This window comes from Mustela nivalis (assembly GCF_964662115.1).
Source record: "Mustela nivalis genome assembly, chromosome: 15".
Lineage (NCBI taxonomy): Eukaryota > Metazoa > Chordata > Mammalia > Carnivora > Mustelidae > Mustela > Mustela nivalis.
Window position 1 is genome coordinate 24,809,671 of NC_139034.1, and position 20,423 is coordinate 24,830,093.

The 20,423-nt window shown below is 45.2% G+C and overlaps 1 long non-coding RNA gene across 4 annotated transcripts in view; it reads right to left on the reverse strand.

Moving 5' to 3' along the window:
• Nucleotides 1–704: 704 nt before the first annotated feature.
• LOC309848632 overlaps nucleotides 705–20,423 on the reverse strand; it is a 248,598-nt gene continuing 228,879 nt past the window's right edge. For all 4 annotated transcript variants that reach the window (XR_014303175.1, XR_014303176.1, XR_014303177.1 and 1 more), the window contains exon 4: nucleotides 705–1,310. This is a non-coding gene — a long non-coding RNA (uncharacterized lncRNA). The remainder of the gene's footprint in view (nucleotides 1,311–20,423) is intronic.

Genomic DNA, 20,423 nt, shown 5'->3' on the forward strand with positions numbered 1-20,423 from the left:
ATCCATCCTTCCCTCCACTCATCCATCTACCCACCCGGCCATCCATTTAGTCATGTTCAGTACACATAGACAGCATCTACCATGGGCAAGCCCTGTGCTAGGTACTGTGGAAGATACGGAGATGATTAAGACGTGGTCTCTGCCCTCAGACCTACAAATCCAGACAATCACGAGACATTGCAAAACAAAATGGGATATAAATGGTGTCATAAGAGAAGTTACTGAAGGTTTATCAAGGACCCTGACCGCCTAGAAAAAGCAATGAATTAAGAGATTAAGAGTCAGCAGATCTTTCTCAGTCCTGACTTGAATGTTGGGCTCCCATCGGCCTAGTCTCCTTCCTAGGGTTCAATTTCCCCATGTATAGAGTTAAGGAGGCAGCTGTGGAACATTCCATGGGCCCTTCCAGCTCAAACATTTCAATCCCTCTGCCTCTGGGTAAGGCAAGGTAGCAATCAAACTTGGAACTGAGTAATAGGGCATTCCAGAAGCAGAGAAGGACACAAGCAAGTCCATGAAGAGAAAGAATCATGGGATATTCATGGAACAGCATGTGGTACTTCCGAGTACAGCAAACGGCAGAAGAAGAACGTCCTGAGAGTTAGGTGTGGACTATATTGTGAAGGGTCTTATTTCCAGCCTGAGGAACACACACACACACACACACACACACACACACACACACACAGGTGCACATACGCGTATGTATTTATACACACATGGATGATGAGGTTATATGCGATTGGGCCATACTTTTTAAACAGTAGGCTACAGAGTAGAGTGAGGTGGCACTGGAAACAGGGAGACCAGGAGATGGGATAAAAGGTTTTGGTAACACTTAAGACAAATTACAACCAGGGTTTGCATTAAAGCAGCAGTAGGAAGTTAAGAGACAAGTGGGAGAACATAGGCACAACTACAGGACCTAGTAACTCACTCAAAGTGGGCAGAAGTATTTAGAGATGACTCTGGAGCTCGGTGTTGACCTCCACTGTGCCCCAGGGTGGCACGGTGCCTTATGCCGGCCCAGGCATATTCCCGTGAGTGGGTCAGATGTGGGCTTCGCCTTTGTGGGACTTGCTTGCTGTCCGATTATATTCTGAGAAGGGCATCCATTCATATAAGAAATCAAGTTTCTCTCAACCAGTGTTTACTGAGTACATACTGTGTGCAAAAATTGAGTGAGGACCTTCTTGCCCTGAAAGGAGAAAATAAAGAAAACGCCCTCACCACGACCGGTGACCCATGTGCTATCTAGAGTAGGCACGCCGCAGCAGGCGTAGGACTCTCTGGAGGGGAAGAAAGGGCAGCTGGAAGAAATGGAGACAATTAATTACAACTTAGCAAGTGGTAAGGATCCTTCTTACCACACTTCTTGTGCACCAAGGGCTCCCTTTCCCATTGTGCCTCCCCATGTGACCGCCAGCAAGGGCAGGAAGCGGCAGGAGTCTGCCCACCTCTCAGAGTTCGTTTCTGTTTTAAGGGATCCTGGAGGAAGCTGTGCTCTGCAGGCCCAGGAGGCCCTCTAACTTCAGGAGCTGGAGGCTTGGATGACTGCCCTCCTCCCTGTCACAGCTGTGCAGGGTCATTTTCCCCTGCCCTCCGGAGGCCGAGGTGAGGCAGCCGTGGGGGCATGTCAGACAGTGTCTGAGGAGGGACACCTAGGTGGCGTTCCTGGTTCCTGGTCTACACCACCAGGCCCCTCTGCGATAGGTGCCTGATCAAGCAGGAGGCACGGGGGCGCCTTCCTGTCTTTCTCATCCATCTGCCTCATGAAAACGTCCTTGTACTTCAAGGCTCAGGTCCAGCACATCTCATCTAGAAGCCCTTCCTCATTATCCTCACCCCTCTCCTAAGTACAGTGGGCCACTCTCTCTCCCCTATTCACAGTTTTAACAGGACCCATGATTCTTCATTTTAATCTTACTTATCCACATATTCTCCATTTCCCCACCCCCAGCAAACTCCAAACAATCTTTTAGTCACAAGTGTATTTCGGTCATCTTTGCGCTCTAGCACTTGGCCTCATACCTGACATCTCGTCACCCTCAAGCATGCGTCACTGAGAAAAGGAGCTAACTTTTACGGACAGCCCACCCTGTGGCAGGTACTCTACCAAGGGCTTTACATGCACTGTTTCATTACACAACAATCCCCTGAGTTTGGTGTTACCACCCCCCACTTCACAGATGGAGAAATTAAGGCTTAAATGAGCTAAGTAACTTGCCTAAGAGGAAAGTGTTACTTTCCTTCCTAAGATCTCCATCCCCTTAGATAGATGGTAGATAAGATGGTCTGAAGTTAGAAAGACAGCAGATTTTGTTGCAAAACAGGGGGCTATAAGAACATTAGTCCAAGCTGACTGCTGAACCAGTGAGATACGTGTGGATACACACTCTCAGATCATGCAAGTTCTTGCTTATTGGACCGTGGCGAGGGCTTACCAGTAATACGAAAATAACACCGTAACACACAAGCCACGTAGGCTCTTTATTAATTCTAGTTCATGGTTAAGAAACATTGCATAAAATAGCTTGTAAAGTCTAACCAGCTCCTCTCCCTCCCACACTCTCACTAATTCCCAGTGACCTTTCCCTCCACTGTCCCTTTCCAGACACAGTCAGCAGCAGGCTCTGCTTCCAAACCCATCAGAGAATTTGTGTAGGTAAGTGCACTCCAGGAGGAGAGGAAAGAGCCTGTTAGGCACAGAGGAGATTTGCTAGATGGTAATGTGGCTGGTTCTAGCCCGCTGCCTGCCTTCAGAAATAGTCCCTTCCATGGCCTCAACCCTAGAAAACCCAGGAGAGCACCCAGTAGACTGCATTTTTTTTAAGATTTTATTTATTTACTTGACACAGAGAGAGAGAGAGAGAGAGAGATCACAAGCAGGCAGAGCAGCAGACAGAGAGAGGGGGAAACAGGCTCCCTGCTGAGCAGAGGGCCTGATGCAGGGACTCCATCCCAGGACCCTGAGATCATGACCTGAGCCCAGGGCAGAGGCTTAACCCACTGAGCCACCCAGGCGCCCCATGTGGAGTGCATTCTTATTGAAAGGAAACCTGAAAGAAAACTGAAAGGAAATCCGGGCCTGAATCCTGCAGAGAGAAACAGAAGAGAGACAGAAAATCAAGTAAGCCCCGTGGAGCAAAGGTGTACAGCCTAAACCGTTACCCAACACCACTGCAAGCCAGGACACTCCGTGCACTCGGGAGAGGCTTAATTAGCCTGAACTAACAGTCTGAGGTCAGACAGTTAAGAACACTTCACACCCTGGTTTGAACCTGAGAGATGCTGCGGGTCACACTGCCACACCGCTGGTAGGCCCCAAACTGGAGAGTATTTTGTTTTCTCCGGCCCAGGCTTCCCAACTCCTCCTGTCCTTTAGAAGCTCAACACTGTTTATTTGTAAGTGTGTGTCTATGGGTTCTGTGCTCCTGATCAAAGGAAGCTTATGAAAGAGGAAAATACACTTAGATAGCAAAGACTGTACTATAGGTTTTGTGTTTATGTATATATACAGCCTTTCAGTCAAACTTTGAGGGAAGGTGGATTTAGCATTAAACCTCTTTGCAGGAAGCAGACCCACCTCCTCTCTATCAGTTTCCAACGACTTCTGCTACAAATTGCTACAAATCTAGTGGTTTAAAGCAACACAAATGTATTATCTCATAGCTCCAAAGGTCAGAGGAGCAAGATGGGTGTCACTAGGCTGAAATCAAGGCCTGCGCGGGTAGGGAGAGCTGTGTTTCTTCCATATGCACCAGGTAAGAATCCATTTCCTTATCTTTTCCCCTTCCCAGAGCGGGCATTCTCTGGCCTCCAACCCCTCTGTGTTCAGGGTCACCAACACCAGGCTGAATCTTCCTTGAGCTGCCATCCTCTGATTCTCTGCCCCTTTACATCCCTCTTCCACTTTTAAAGACACTTGTGATCACACCGGGCCCAGTCTGATCATCCAGGACAATCCCTCCATCTCAAGAGCCTCAACTCAATCACTTCTGCAAAGTCCCTCTGACTGCACATATGGCATAATAAACTATACTATCGACTGCCAAATTATATGGGCATATAGTCACAGGGGCTAGGATGTAGATGTCTTCAGGAGGTCACTATCTTGTCTACCACACCCCCACTCCTAATGTTAATTTCTTATATCTGATTAAAACTGACCAACCTTTATCCTAGCCTGTCATTTCTCATTAGGGATCCTTGTCTATACTTTGAGACGTTTGCACAGGCATAACTTTTTTAGAATTGTTCTTAAGCCTCCCCTGGCTTTCACTTAATTGTTAGCCTGAGTGTTAGATATGACTGAGGTCAAGGACCTTAAGTTGGGAAGACTCTTCTGGCTTATCCGGGTAGCCCAGGATGATGACACAGTCCTTCAAAGGGGAGATTCTTTCCTGGCTGCAGAGAACCAGGGAGAGATGGCAGAAGAAGGATTAGATGCCCCATTGCTGGTTCTGAAATGGAGAAGTCTGAGTACGGACCAAGAAAGGTCTCTAGAAGCTGGAAGGGCAAGGAAATAGTTCCTCCCCGCAAAGTCTCTAGAAGGAATGCAGCTTGACCAACACCTTGACTTGAGCCTGCTGAGACCATTCAGACTTCTGGCCTACGGAACTATAAGGTAATGAATTTATATTGTTTCAAACCACTAGATTGTGTTAATTTGTTACAGCGGCAATAGAAAGTTTATACAATGAGCATTCTTTTCAGTCCATGCTGATGATTTAAGCCCTCAAAATGAATGTGATTCAGAGTCATTAATAGACTGGCAACACCCTCCTCCAGATCATTAGCCAGAATTCAAATAAGCCCAGGACTAATGGGGACCCCTGGAGGAGTCCATCTGAGAACGCCTTGGGTTGAAGGAGCTGTGCAATTAATTATCATCTTGCCTTTCCTGGATCTGCTTGTCTATCTGAGCCAATCTGTACCTTTCTTGCCAGACATGATACCACATGGGTTTTATCTTTTAAGGAACATTACCTTTCCTCTCCCTTCCTTCACTAATGTTATAGTCAATGCCCTTCCACCCCAAACTCTCCCTGGCTCACGTGCGTGCACACACATACACACACACACACACACACACACACACTTCTCCCTCTCTGAAAAAAGCAACCCAGATTTGAAAAGGATTTGTTCCTCTAGTGCTCTGATGTCTATTGCCGCAGGGTTTGTGAATTTCTTTCCTATTCTAAATATTTCATTATAAAGCTCAACATACTTCAAGGAGCAGTAGACTGCACCAGTCCATTTTCAAGCTTCACATGAAGAGGAGTCTTAAATTGGATTTTTTTTTCTTCTAAGGAATACCAAGAATTTTATGAATTTTTGCCACAATTCTTTGAAGATGTCAGCATGAACCAGGTGCAGGGCAGTGATTCCAAGAGTCTATTCACATCCATTTCGCCTGATTGAAAGCACTTCAGACTTTAGATTTTGAGTCTTCAAGATATTTTTTTTTGGTCTATTTTTCTAGATTCTTTTTTTTTTTTTTTAAAGATTTATTTATTCGACAGAGAGAAAGAGTGCAAGCAGGGGCAGGGAGACAGAGAGAGAGAGAATCCTCGAGCAGCCTTTCCACTAAACATGGATCCCAACAGGGGGCTTGGTCCCAGGATGCTGAGATCATGGCCTGAGCCAAAATCAAGAGTTGCCTGCTTAACTGGCTGAGCCACCCAGGGGTCCCTTTCTAGATTCATTTGCACATACTATGTTAGATACTATCTCAGGTGCTGGAGGCACAGTGGAGGTCTAAAGAGGCAAATCTGAGAGTCATTTCCAAATTTAAAGCCATTGGAATTACAAGAGTGGATGGAGAAAAGAAGATGGGTCCAGTTCAGACCCTCACAGTATCCCAAAATTTAGAGGTCTGGCAGAAGAGAGGGACTTAAGATGGAGCAAACTTTTATGGTAGGAAGCGAATCAGCAGAGTGATCATACAACCAAAGAAGACAAGTGTTTCAAGAAAAAGGAGAACAGGAAGTGGTGCAAAATGCTGCCCAAAGGTCAAGTAAGATAAGAACAGATCAGTGATCACTGGTCTTGACAACATGGAGATGATCTTATTTAACACATGCAACTGGAAAGTATAGAAGCCCAGCTACAATGGGTTGCAGGAAAGGATGTGAAAAGAAGGAGTGGAAACTATGACATTGAAAATACTTTGAATCAGTTGCTGTCAAAAACAGCAGATAAATGAAGTTGTGCCTAGAGATAGATATGGGGTCAAAGAAAATGGGTCTTTCCAAGGGTACACCAGTAATCGTGGTAATAGTACAACGGAGAGAGGAATTGGAGTGGTGGCCAAAAAAATGGATGATTTCAAAGAGGAAAACCAAGAGGAAGGGGTCCAAAGCACCTGCAGGTTAAAAGGGCAGACTTAGGTAAAAGAAGAAATTTTACCCGTAGAAACTGAAGGCAGAACAGTAAGGATGAGTATGAAAGTATGGTAGGTTTGGAAAGTGGGGCAAGAAGAATTTCCTCTCTAATTCTATGTTCTTAAAGAGGTATGAAACAAGGTCATCATTTGCCCTTTGAGTATCTTTATAGTATGAGCTGGTAGAATGACTGCTACCTTCCCCAATAAGATAAGAGCTGGGATGCGGGCCTGGGGATCTAGTGTAGACACAGATTATTTGCCAAGTCACTTAGCCCACTGTGAAATGTCTTTCTTTCTTTCTTTTTTTTTTTTTAATTTTATTTATTTATTTGACAGAGAGAGAGATCACAAGTAGACAGAGAGGCAGGCAGAGAGAGGGGGAAGCAGGCTCCCTGCTGAGCAGAGAGCCCGATGCAGGACTCGATCCCAGGACCCTGAGACCATGACCTGAGCCCAAAGCAGAGGCTTAACCCACTGAGCCACCCAGGCACCCTGAAATGTGTTTCTTAACTCTCAGACAGGAATGATAACTCTTGTATTCTGGAAGCTCAACTAACTAGAGGTCTAGAGATACTGGAAACACAGAATAAATTGGAAAATGTGTTTTAAAACATATGGTAGAGCTGAAAGAAAGTAAGCACAATTCTCAAAGGCAGAAACAGTGAGAAAACATGAATCCAAGGTGGGCACCTGCTACTGGAGCCAGCATTGTGTCATCTGCTGACCAACAGGGACCTAGTGCCTGGGTTTTAAGAGGTTCCATGCCCACAGGATAGGAAGCAATCCTGGGCGAGAGTATGATGAGATGTCAGAGTGAATTCCAGCAACAAACAAAGAAAGAACCCGATAAATAGGACCTCAGATGAGAAACACTCTCAATGAGTGACTCTAGAATAGGAAAATCTACTGGAGAGGGAAATGGATATAAGTCTGTTCTGTCCTTTGCTCTTGACAGATGGGTGGGGAGAAAGTGGGGGAAGAACTCAGAATATTTGACCATAAGCCCACCCTTAAAATGGTTCAAGCCTAGAATACAGTCTAAAAATGTCAACTAAAAATTTAAAGAGGAATACACATCACCACACATCTCAAAGAATTCCGACAATAATGTTCAATAAATAGGTATTTGCAAAAAGTAAGGGAAAGAGGCACCTGGGTGGCTCAGTCAGTTAAGCATCTGCCTTCAGCTCAGGTCATGATCCCAGGGTCCTGGGATTCAGCCCCACATTGGGCTTCCTGCTCAGTGGGGAGTCTGCTTCTTCCTCTTTCTCTGCTTGCCACTTCCCCTGTTTGTTTGTTCTATCTATCTATCTATCTATCTATCTATCTATCTATCTTTGTGTCAAATAAATAAATAAAATCTTTAAAAAATAAAAATAATTTAATTTAATTTAAAAAAAGAAAGAAAGGGAGAGATCCCACAATGCAAAGGAAAACAAGCCACCTTGTAAATGGCCAACAGAAGGAACAACTTGCAAGATCAGACAATGTAAGAACACAGATAACAGGATTATCAGCTAAGAATACAAAATACATTTGATATGTTTAAAAAATGAAAGACAGGAAGATGAAAAAGTTCTAAAGAGCTGCTGTACAATACGGTGTTTATAGTTAACAATCCTGTACTGCACATAAACATCTGTTAAGAGGGTAGATTTCATGTTACATGTTTTTTTAGCACAATAGAGTAGGGGAAAGGTAGTATCAAAAAGTTGGCAGAGAAATAAGAGACTGTCAAATATAATTGGACAGATATTTTTTAAGGCCAATTAAAACTTTGAGAAACAAAAGCTGAAGTAACTAGTCAGAACTGAAGGGAAATTTAATAAAAAGATAAAGCTGAGAAAAATTACCAAAAATGCAGTATAAAATGGTAAAGAGATGAAAAATATGAAAGAGGGTTAAGAGGCAAGGAGGTCAAGGGAAAAGATCTAACATGTATCTGAAGGGAGTACCAAAGGAGATAATGGAGCCTTTTCTAGAGTTGACTCAGTAATCCTCTGATACCTGAAGTTCGATAAATACAATGTTTCCAAAGAAAGCCCCACCCAGACAGCGCAATTTGGGACTGCAGAATCACCAAGACAGAGAAGCATCCAGAGAAAAAGGGAGACAACCTACAAAGAATATCAGCCCAACAGTTGGCTTGCAAACAGAAACAACTGAGAGAAAATCATGGACAATCTGGCAAAACTACCTTTCAAATATGAGTGAAATTAACATAATTTCAAGAAAGAAAAACCCTGGAGAGATCATCACTGACACGCAGTAAAAAACTTGGAAACGATGACGTTCAGAAAGAAGAAAATGATCACAGAAGGAAATAAAATGATTCTCAAGAAGAAATGAGGAGGCAAGGAAATAACAAATATGTGGGTAAATAATTTAAAATACAGGCGTGCCTGGGTAGCTCAGTTGGTTAAGCGTTGGACTCTTGATTTCAGCTCAGGTCATGATCTCAGGGTCATGAGATTGAGCCCCATGTCAGGCTCTACACTGGGTGGGGAGTCTGCTTGAGATTCTCTCTCTCCCTCTGTCCCTCCCGTCCCCTCTTTCACACACCTTCTCTCTAAAAATAATAAAAATAATATTTTAAAGCACAAAATAATTACTATTATGTCCAATCTTTCAAATTAAAAAAGAGAGAAGGAGATAGAAGTAAAATACTAACTAAAAATGGTACAGGAGTCAAGAATAAGTAACTTGGTAACTTATCTCAACCCTAGGAGCATCAGTTTCCCCCCTACATGTTAAATAGTAGCCATTTTCAAAAGGATTTCTGGAATCTATTTGCTTCTAATTCAGGTGGATTTTTGATCTCTTGCTCAAAGCATTAATGGTTGCATTTTCTGTGAACCAGATTTCCTAATGGTGGCACTTTGCTTCCAACACAGATCATTTAAGTAGCTAAATCAAGTGCAACAGATGCAAAAACTCCCAGATTTTCCTTTTTTTTTTCCATTTAATTTCTGAAAGCGATGAGATAACTACAATGACAGCCATCTAAGTGGCTGTACATTTTGTCTAAAATGCCCTGAAATCATTCTGAGTTATTATGTAAATACCCAAATCTGCTCATTATGTTTTTATGGGGGGAGGCTCAGCAGTCCTCCTGCCGGTGCTATTTCTTAAGATGAGATCATTAGAAAAGGATTAGTGGTGTAATGTCTGAGGGGCTTAAACAATAATTTGAGTCTTTCAGATGTGCAAAAGGTAATTTTAAATAAATTCCAGGGTTTTTCTGATGACAGCTCTTAGTTCAATCATAACTGCCTTTAAAGAAATGCTAATTGGATGAGGTAATTTCTAATGCAAAACTTGACATGTTGCAGACCCAGTAAATAGTAGTTATCACCCTTCTTGGTATAATTTCTGGGTGGAAATAAAAAGAACCCAAAAAGCACGGTTGCCGTGCTGGACTGTTGGTCTTCAGGAATCTTCATTCCCTCCCGACCGTGATTTATAACTTTCCAAGGCCACAAACGTGGGCAATAAAGAGATCGTTATCAGCAAAGTGTATTTCTGGAAATGTCTGATCCATCAAGTCCAAAAACATTTAGAAAGCACAAGTATATGATGGGCATCACCAATGGAAAGGTGTGTAAGGTTTGATCCCTTCTCTTAAGGGGCTCACGGTCAGCCACATGATTCGTAAGATGAGCATTAGGACAAATGTTCACTGGGCCCCTACCTTGAGCTTGGCACTGTGCTAGCCCTACGGACACAGAGATAGGCAGGGTATATGTCTTCAGGATCTCACCGTCCAGCAGAGAATACACATAAGCTATAAAACCAGGAGATCACAAAGCTTCACAGCCATAGAAGAGCCAGGTTGGGAAGGGTAAGAGGTGAACTAGCTAATCCTGACTGGAAGAGCTGGAGGAAATTTGAAAAGGAATTGGCACCAGAAATTGGACTCGAAAGACGGATAAGAAATAAACAGAGCCTCCTAGACACAGATGACGGCATGGCAACCACGCAGTCGTAAAAGGGTGTGCCAGATTTGAGGAACGAGGAAAGAACTGTCCTCTGGCTTGATGGTCAAGTGTGTAGGTGAAAACTGGGAAAAGCTGAGGTTGGAGAACTAAATAGGGTCAGTTTGGGACAAATCTTGCAAATTTTACAAAGAATTGAAACCTTTTTCCAGAACAACAGTGGGCAACATAGAATCTAAAGCAGGAGACCTCAGTTGTATCCATTTTTTTTTTCCTAACGATTTCATGAGGTCAGTGGGTTTTTTTGTTTTTTTGTTTTTGTTTTTTAAAGATTTTATTTATTTATTTGACAGACAGAGATCACAAGTAGGCAGAGAGGCAGGCAGAGAGAGAGGGGGAAGCAGGCTCCCTGCTGAGCAGAGAGCCCGATGTGGAGCTCGATCCCAGGACCCTGGGATCATGACCTCAGCTGAAGGCAGAGGCTTTAACCCACTGAGCCACCCAGGCACCCCTCATGAGGTCAGTGTTAAAGTCCCTCTGGGTACCAGAGCGACGAGAGGTCAGGGAAAAAGAAGAGTGGAGAGGCCACAGCAATAGTCTAGACAAGACATGATAATATGAATCCAAGTCACAGCGGTGGAGCAGTGCGAATACTGCCAAATACACAAGAAGAAATTTGACAAGAGAGGCAACTAATTGAATGTGGTAGGAGAAGGAGAGAAATCCAAGATAAATGGAGGGGTATCTAACTGAGAAACTGAGTGAGCCACTTATCACTACCCAAGAGAGAAAGTATAATATACAGAGCAGGTTTGGGAGAAACTATGATAAATTCTGTTGAGCAAAATTTAAGTTTGATAGGACTTATGATACCTCAACAGGAAGGATGTATCTAGTAGGCAATTCAAACTATGGGGTGATGTTCGGGGGAGATAAAAGTTTGAAAGAGTAATAGTTGAAGTTGTGGCTGTCTTCCGATGAATTCAAAATGTAAATATATATGTCAGAAGGCGACCAAAGGAGCCTGAGAATTTGGCTAGAATAACCGAAGCTCCTTGTCAGACCAATCGCATTCATGAGAACCTACAATGTACAGCACTGCACTCTAGTCTCTGTGGAGAATAAAAGTAACTAGGCAAAAGGTCCCACCTTTCCCCAGTCTCTTATCTAAGTAAAAATGCTCATGAGCCATTTCTGCTGCTCTTCTGCTGCTAACTTGATTAAGCTGGGACTAGGTACAAACTCAGTGCCAGGATTCTTGAACTTTCCTTTCCGTCCTCTCATTGACCTGGAAGCCTCTCGGGTGAGATGAGGATAATGCAAAAACACAGAAAAGATGTTGGAACCTGGAGCAGGTGCAGAGTAACAAAATGAACACGACTGGAAGCCCATGGCTTCTCTTTGTGAGAGCTGCCTGCCTTTCCTCTGCATTCTGTCTTTAAGAGATACAGCCAGGAGTTGGGATTTCTGCCTCAGCTTGCCTTAGGCATGTGCTGTTGAGGTTGGATTAAGGCCATTTTCACTACCTCTCCAGAACATGGTTTCCTCCCTGGTCACTCCCACCTACTCCTCCTGTGCCTTTCTCTTTGAAGACAACAGCAGTCTGGGAGAAAACATCATTCAAATAGCAGTGACCTTGCATTGATCTCTTTGCTCCTGGTTATGTTCCCCACTTTATACTACTTCTCTAGTTATGCCCTTAAACTATTTGAAATTCAAGGACAGTGAGACAGGATCCAAGTTCATGTCCCCAAACTACTCACATCTCCCTAGAAAAGACTGGAAATTCTGACATTCCCCCAAACAAGAAGTCTCCTCTCTACCTATTACAAGGAGAAAAGTTGGGATGACAAAGAAATTTAAATCGACCATGACATTGTCATGCATTAGCACTTTTCAAACAGGGGTATGAGGTACCCAGTGATATAAGCCGTGGGCCAGATAATTCACAAAACCACAGACAATCTGTTCACTTGGGAACTTCAGTTCCCAAGATGGGAAAGAGGATTGTGTCTTAATATCAAATAAGCACAAATATATTAAGAAGAAGACTGCCAAGTTTGCATAGGCTTTTTTGAAAGATAAAATATGAAACTTCAAAGAAATTTCAGACCTCTAGACAGACTGCTTCCAGCCCCCTAAATCCAAGAGGCAAAAATTCCCTCTCCTCTGCCATGGGGGCATTTCATATGCTTGGGGAAGATTCTTGGCTGGAAGAATCAGAAAAGGAATCAAGCTCATAGGTCAGTCTGGTAAGATGAAAAAAGCCTGGAGGATTAAATAGGCAATGTCTAGAATGAGAATACAGTAAAGCAGCACAGACAGCAATTAAGAGACAAGTGGATAGACTCAGAATGCAGACCAAGGATGCCTGGGTCACCCATTTGCTATGTAGCCTTGGGGAAGACATACCATCTCCCTGAGTCCCAGTTTCCTCAACTGTAAAGTGAAGAAATTGTACTAGATGAAAAGTTACAGCCTCTTTAAAATATTTGAACTGTTTCCAACCTTTAAAACATAGGAGATTTCAAATAAAATCCTGAATTATTGTCTTCTCTTAAAAAATGAGAACATTTTACCATTGGGCCTGTCATATTCTCACATGGCAATTATTTGCTGGGGCGAAGTGAGCCTCCTTTAGACAGGACAGGAGTTCCCACGTGCCCTCAGGATATATGTGGGCCCTGGCCACTCCCCCCTGCCATGTTGACCCATCTTGCCCAACTATAGATCCAAGGAGTCCAAACCAGTGGTCCCTAGGTCATGGGGCTACTTCAATTTAAATGGAAACTAAAATTAAATAATCTTAAAAATTTAGTTCCGCAGTCACTCTTGTCAATTTCAAGATTCAATAGCCACCGTGTGGCTAGGGGGCCGCTGAACTGGGCATTGTCAACATCACAGAGAATTCTATTAGATGGGGCTATAAAAACACTTGAGCATGTGACCCAAGGCTAAATGACATTTGGGATCCCTCGTAGCCCTGATTCTAACTCTTTTGTGGGGAAACCCCACCAACAGGGGGTGCAGCTACTGTGCAAATGTCCCTTTCTAAAAATCTCTCCTCCTAGATCTGTTGCCACAGACATGATATCCAAAGACACACTCTTGAATCAAAAGCACACATGGCGGCCACAACGAGCAAGGAGGAGAGGTGTGTTGATCTGTCTTTGGGGGGCCAGTTCAGTGCAGGCAGCTAGAAGCAGGCAGCCCCGTCTCCCCCAGCAGCCCAGATCAACCCAGCTATGTGCAAGCGAAAGCAGCCCTTCCCATTCCCACACCTTCCTAAGAAAGGGTAATTAAGACAGATACAGAAATGATACCCATTCCAAAGGTGCTCCCTCGCAAGAGATTAGGACAAATCTAGAAGCCATTAGGCTACAGACACAGCGTAATGGAATAAGCAGCGGAAAAGTCTGCTTCCCGGCACAGAGGTCGTAAGAAGAGCAGGAGGTGTATGCAGCCCATGAACCATACTCACACGTAATTACGAAAGACCCGGGTTCCCCCATGTTACTCATTCCAGCCAGCCCCCCCGGTAGCATCATCGGGCTACACTTCGTTAGCCATTAATAAGCCACTGTCTGTGCCAGGCAGCAACCAAGTTGCATTTTTCCTAACACTATCATTCGCATTGGCCTCCCCCAACTGGATCAGCAAGCTTGAGGCATTCCTGTTCAGAATTTGACATTGAGAAATAACACAGCCAGCCAGCACCTTGAAAGTGGGGATTTGATAGGATTGAAGACCCTGCCAGAGCAAGGGCTTGCCACCCAGCCAACAGCTTGTAAAAAAAGACATACCTAACCTAACTAAGCATCACCCCAGCCCAGTTAGGTCAGAATTCTGGGAGCAGGGCCCAGGAATTGGTATATTTTGTAACTATCCAAGAGGATTCCAAGCGATAGCAGGATTGAGAACCACGGGCTTTTGTAATCTGAGGGTCCACTCAACCACACTGCCCACATCCTGCTGTTAGACCTTTCAGGCGAACAGGATTGTTCCCTGCCTTGGCCTCTCCATTCACAGATGGTGACAACACTGACTTCCAGTGGAGTACCAAGAGGACAGCCAATTCCTGTGGAGAAGCTAAATAGCAAAGATGCTGGGCACCAAGGGCCCAGAAACTTTCCTGTCTCTAGCCCCAGGATCCAAGAGAGATTCTCCTCCAGTATTTCCACATTCTCTGGGATCCGGAGCTTGGGAGGGAAAGTGGGAAGTCTAGCTCTGGAAATCGGGTTGTGCCCTGAGTATCTGGGCCAGAAAGAGACAGGAAAGAGGTGATGAGAGGAATCCAAGAAGTCTGGGGAGAGGAAATCAGAAGAATTAGCCATGCAGCTGCTAAACATAGAGACAAGGAGGGACAAAGAAAGCCAGTTAGCAAAGAGAGACCGGACCGGCACAAGCCCGAAGCCAGGAATGGCCACAGCTGCCCGCCGACTGTGTGTGGCACTCAGAGGAAGCGCATGTCCCCACATGTCCAGTGCAAGACCTGGGCAGCACTGATGTCAGCCTGAAAGATGGGTAGCAACAGGGCGGGGCTCTGCAAGAAAGTTCTGCCCATTTCTAAATTGTTTTGCAAAACCTAGCAAACAGCATGGGTCCTGCTGCCTGGCGTCATCCCTGCATATCTAAGAAGCAGTGAAATGCAGGACAGCTAGAGTTACGAGCTCCCTCACACATGAGCTGGCTCTGGCGCCTTGGCCGTCCAGCTGTCCTCTCCTGACCCCGGCACAATCTCTCCCTAATGAATTTTCCCTCTCGATATCTCAAGCAGATGGCTCAACAGGAGAGCGAACACATTCCCAAATCCTAGAGCATGACTCTGTACACACAGGGAAATGTGGGTTTTGTTTTGGTATTTGCTTTTTTTTTTTTTTTTCTTTTTCTTTCTTTCTTTCTTTTTTTTTTTTTTTAAATAGATGTACAATAAACACAACCATGTCTTGGGGACTCTCCATGCCTTACCAGAAACAGCCAAGCCTTTCCCGGGAGCCAGATCTTGGCAGGAACTCGTGTCTTGGCTCTCTTGGTGACATTTGCAATATGCTAACTTTTTTGCCAGTTCTAAGGGATATCTGAGTGCTTTACCTAAGAGAGGGTGTGCGGGCACTCCTCCCTGTGCCAGCCAGGGCTCCTCAGTAAAATGTCAGCAGCCCCTCACACTGGTGGCTGTGCCTGCTGGGGGCCTCTTTCAGACTTTTTAATTCCTTTTCCTGGGCAGAGGAAGGGAATAAAATCCCCCACCTTGGCACAGTTACAGCGTCGGAGGTAGGGGGGGGTTGACATTCTGAGGAACACTTCTTAAAGGAAGACTCAAGAGTGCACAGTCTCAGGGCCCAGGGGGAAGGCTGAACTCCATGCAGAATGTGGTATGAATCCTGAAGCATAAATAAAACCCCAGGAGGGGACAAAGCATACATGTACAGGCATGTTCCTTAGGACAAGGCTCTCAGACTCACAAAAGGCAGGAAGAAATCTCAGGGGTAATCTATTCCCTTGGGCTCTTAAATCTGCCCCAGAACTACCTGGGGAGTTTTTCAAAGTGAAGCAGTGTCTTAGGCTCATCCCAGAGGTAGACCTTCTAGGGAGGGGAAACCTCTGTGGCTATTTCTCCCTAGTTTCCAGCTTTTCTGCAGTTCTGGCACTCAGGTACTCCTGTCTGTGGCAGAGGTGAGATGGAAAGCCCACGCGCCCTCCCAGGGCATCCCACACTTGACTGTGCACATGAGTCACCCGGCCTGAGTACCACAGCTCTGAGGGGCTCCCAGGAGATGTGGGTGCTGCTGCTGATCCTTGGGCCACTTGGAGGCACAAGGCCCTAACATCCAGCCATGTAAATAGAAGACTCCTGTCCCTATTAAGCTCCAATCTTTCTAAGATCAAGGTTAAAGAGCCCATGTGGTAGAGAGGTTGGATGGGACCGATCCATGTTTTTTATCACGATCCCGGAACTTAACTGCTGGGTCACTTAAACTCTCTGATCCACCATTTCCTCGGATGTTAAAATGGAGAGGAAACGCGTCCCCCCTTCACAAAAGGGGCTGTTCGAATGAGAATATGAAATTGTTCTGCAAACTGTAAAGCACTACGAAATGGAGGGGTTTGTTATCAGATTAGCCTTTGAAAGACATCAACAGTAGTCAGTTCTTAAATTTGGTTGTTAATAGGTATACAACCATCTTTACAGTCCTTGATTTCTCGCAATGGGAGTGTGAAGGTAGGCACACAGGCAACTGATGATTGTCATTTCCTGAAAGGTTGCAACCTTCTATATCTGTACATGAGTATCTGTGTGTGTGTGTGTGTGTGTGTGCGCGCGCGCGCGCGTGTGTGTGTGTGTGTGTGTGTGTGTGTGTAGTTTTCTTATCCCATGACTTGGGGCAGGGAAGAGGAGCAAGGAAGTTCTCTTGAACCGGGAGGATTCAAGAATGCAGAGCAAATGTTCAGAATCAGCAGCCAAATTGGTAGCTTTTCTTGCTCCTTGCCCTTGGATTAACAGACCCTGAGCCAAAACAAAATGGAACCATGACCTGGCCAACTCAATCTCAATATTCTGCCTAGCCACACATCCCTGCCGGAGTGAGCATTGCCAAGTTGGGTCTGGAGTGTAGCCCAGCCAGGGAGACCTTCTCTCAGGACCCTAATTTTTTAAAGTTTCGGGCCCCCCTCCCACCCCACCCACTCACACAGACATGTCTGGCCAGCACCGGTCATGCCATGCATGTATGTGCATTCCCCAAAGAAATGAAACCCTTGGCAGATTCTTACACCACATTCTGGAAGCAGCTCCTAAGGTTGCGCAAACACACTTGGCACATGCTTAGGGGACCAAGCAGTTCTCTGGGTTGAATCTCAGAAACAAAATGTACTTGTCCTACTTCCGAGATCATGTCTGAGGACTTGGCTCCCTCGGCCGAGGGACTGCCTCCTCGCTGATGTCATCTTGCCACGGAAGGCAAACATCTTTGGGTTCAGCAGTTCAGGACCAGAAGTGGGGAAAAGGTGGGGATGGGAAGGAAGTGGCCCAGGTTTGGCTGTGCCAGGACAACTGAGAAATACACTGATGCTTACAACTAAAGAATCGTAAAATAGAAACGTATTGGCACCATTCGTGAGGAGGGGGCCCCCCGACTGGGAAACCCTCGGGTGAGGGTGACTAGTCACCACGTGCCTCTGTTAAGTGGGGTTTGACGAAGCACTGGGGGCTGCCCCGAAGCCAGTCTGAGAAGCCTGGAGGGTATTCGACAGCCAAACCCTAGGGATGAAATAATTTCCACATAGAGCTCATGCCTTGCTCTCATGTCACTCTTTGTAATATCTCAGACATCCAGTGACTACGTTTTCCCAGCCAAATTGAGGCGGATCCTGCTGGACCCGAGCACACGTCTCAACCCCAGGTTATCTGTCAGCACACAGAGTACCCAGCTAGGCTCCTCAGAGGGCCAGTCTGGACACGCAGCTTCTATTTTTTTAAAACAAAAAGGGGGAGGGGGAATCATCTATCCTACGTTCATATTCTTCCCTTATAAAATACAAACTTTTTATCACCTCCCTAATGTCTAATGTGACAGATCACAGAGCCTTATCTAGGCTTTGTGGCCAAGACAAAAGTCCCCGTGAAATATGAGTCCCGGTGGTGACAAGAGTCTGACGCCTGCGTCACGCGGAGATTTGCATCACCAAGTCTTAGAAAGACAGTGACAGATGTGGGCTTTCCTTTACTTTCTTCAAAGAATGATCAACCAGACTAGGGGCTCGTACCTGGCTGTCCACTGGAAGCCCTGAGAAACTGTTTAAAAGTTCTAACACGTGAGTCCTTGGCCAAACTAAGTGGAATCTCTAGGAAGGAGAGGTGGAGGAGGGACCCATCATCAGAATCCGTTAAAGGCTCCTCTGTTGATTCTGACGGATAGCTGTGCCTGAGAAAACTCCAGCGATCCTCTTTTTCTTCCAGGTGAGAATATTTTAGCTCAGAAAATTCAAGTGCTTTGCCTAGGGTCACACAGATAATTAAGGGCAGAGCTATGACCAGAGCCCAATTAAATTGATTAATTGCTAGGCCAGGTCCCTGTTTTAAGCCCAGGTAAGCATACAGTACAATGATTCTGAAGTAGGTTCAGAGTGGGGCTCCAAGAACTAGACTCCCTGGGCCTGCTTGTTGGAAAAATCACCTCATTGGTTAATCTGAATTCCAGCTCTGCCACCCTACTGTGGGACCTTGGCAAAATACCCAGCCTTGCAAAACCTCACACCCCTGGGCTACAGAGTGGGGGTGGAGGTGTCTGGGATGGAGAGGGGTAATACTAGTAACACCATGCTCCTGGAACTGTAGGAGTTTCATGAAATAACTACGAAATGCTTGGCACAGTGCTTGGCATAGTGTTCTGTGACGTGGGCTGGTATCATTATTAACATCACACAGATGTACTAGTACCGGTCCTCGGTCTTTATGGCGTTGATATCTGAAGTCAGCAGCATGTCATGTGCAGGGGATAGAGGTGGGAATTGACCTCAAGAATGCTCAGCTGTAAACATACAGGGACTGGGACAGCTCGGTCCAAGGAAACATAGCCTTTCTTGACTTCCAAGATGATTTACTAGTTCAAATTCCAACCACATGACTTGGAATGAAGTTCTCAGTTCTCCTTTCCATTATGGCTCTTTAAATACATTCAGTCTCTTTGTTCTCAAGTTCAGCAACACACAGTAGACACTAGAACCTTTGGCTCATCTTTGTTCCAGACAATATAGAACAGCGGCAGGGGGAAGGGGGGGCCTCCCATTCTAAGAAACCAAGTCAGTCCCCACGCAGCAGCACAAGAAAAAAGAATGGGGATTGGAAAATTCATCCTCTCCCTTTCCTCAAACTTCCTCCTGCTTTAAGGGTTCATGTTATTGACACCATCGTTTCTTGGTTACCTTGATTTAAAACTTCATTTGTTCATGATTCCCTTTTGCTCTTCCATAATCACTGTAAAAGCAAGAGCTCTCCTCGCTATATCCATCCTCTTCCCCATTCAAGCCCTCATTCACGTTCAGCTGTGATTCTCCTGAACTCTTTGCTGCGGGGAGTGTGACCTGCAGACCAGCAGCTTTGACATCACCTGGGAGCACATTACAAAAGCAGAATCTCGGAGCTTACCTGAGACCTACAAATCTGCATTTTGACAAGATCCCCAGGTGATTTGTGTGCATGTTGAAGTTGGGATGTGCTGGGCTGACACATGTTCCTTCCTGAGCTCTGCCCATCTTTCCTGCGCTCATACGAGACTGGAGGATCACCTCCACACAGTGCTCCTTCATGCCACTCTCATCCAAACTGTTGGCTTTCCCTCCCAGCTGCCAAAACAAGCTGTGTTAGTACTTGATGTGCACACAGGGCTCTCCAATTACAAAGCACTTCCACTTAGCATTTTATCTACAGTCACATCTAATGCATCAGCAATTTCGTGGTAATACTCCAAATAACCCAAATCCAGCCATGTATTTCTGTCACCCCACAACAACTCTCTCTAAACCACCATGATTGCTTGCCTAAATGACCACAATGGCCTCCTGTCTGGTCTTCCCTACTTTCGTTCATGCCCTGCTACAATTCTCTTCTCGTAGAATAAATTGTGCTTCCCTCACCCCCCAACCTAATTTCCCATTGCCATTGGAACCAAAATCAAACTCCTTCCCCAAGACCATGCGGCCCTACCTAGGTGATCTGTTCCAAGCATTTTAAGGAACTTGTCTCCTCCATCTCCCCCTGCCCTCCATCCACTGGTCCTTCTGGTCCTTCTCTGTGGTCTTGCTGGAACTCCAGACCCTCAGATCTTCGCATTTCCGGCTTATTTCCGTTAGTTCTCCACTCTTCCATGAAGCCTTCCATGACTACCTTATTTAAATTACCAAAAACCCAACTCTTCGACCCAGTCTCATTATTCTCTCCCCAGTTGTCTGTTCTCCTTCCTTCCCAGCAATTACCTCTCTCTGAAATTATTTTATTTCCTTTTGGTTAGTCTATGCACATATTATCTGGGTCTCTGAACCAACATGTCAACTCTTTGAGAACAGAACCCTGCATGCGTGATTCCCTCAGTACCCTTAGGATC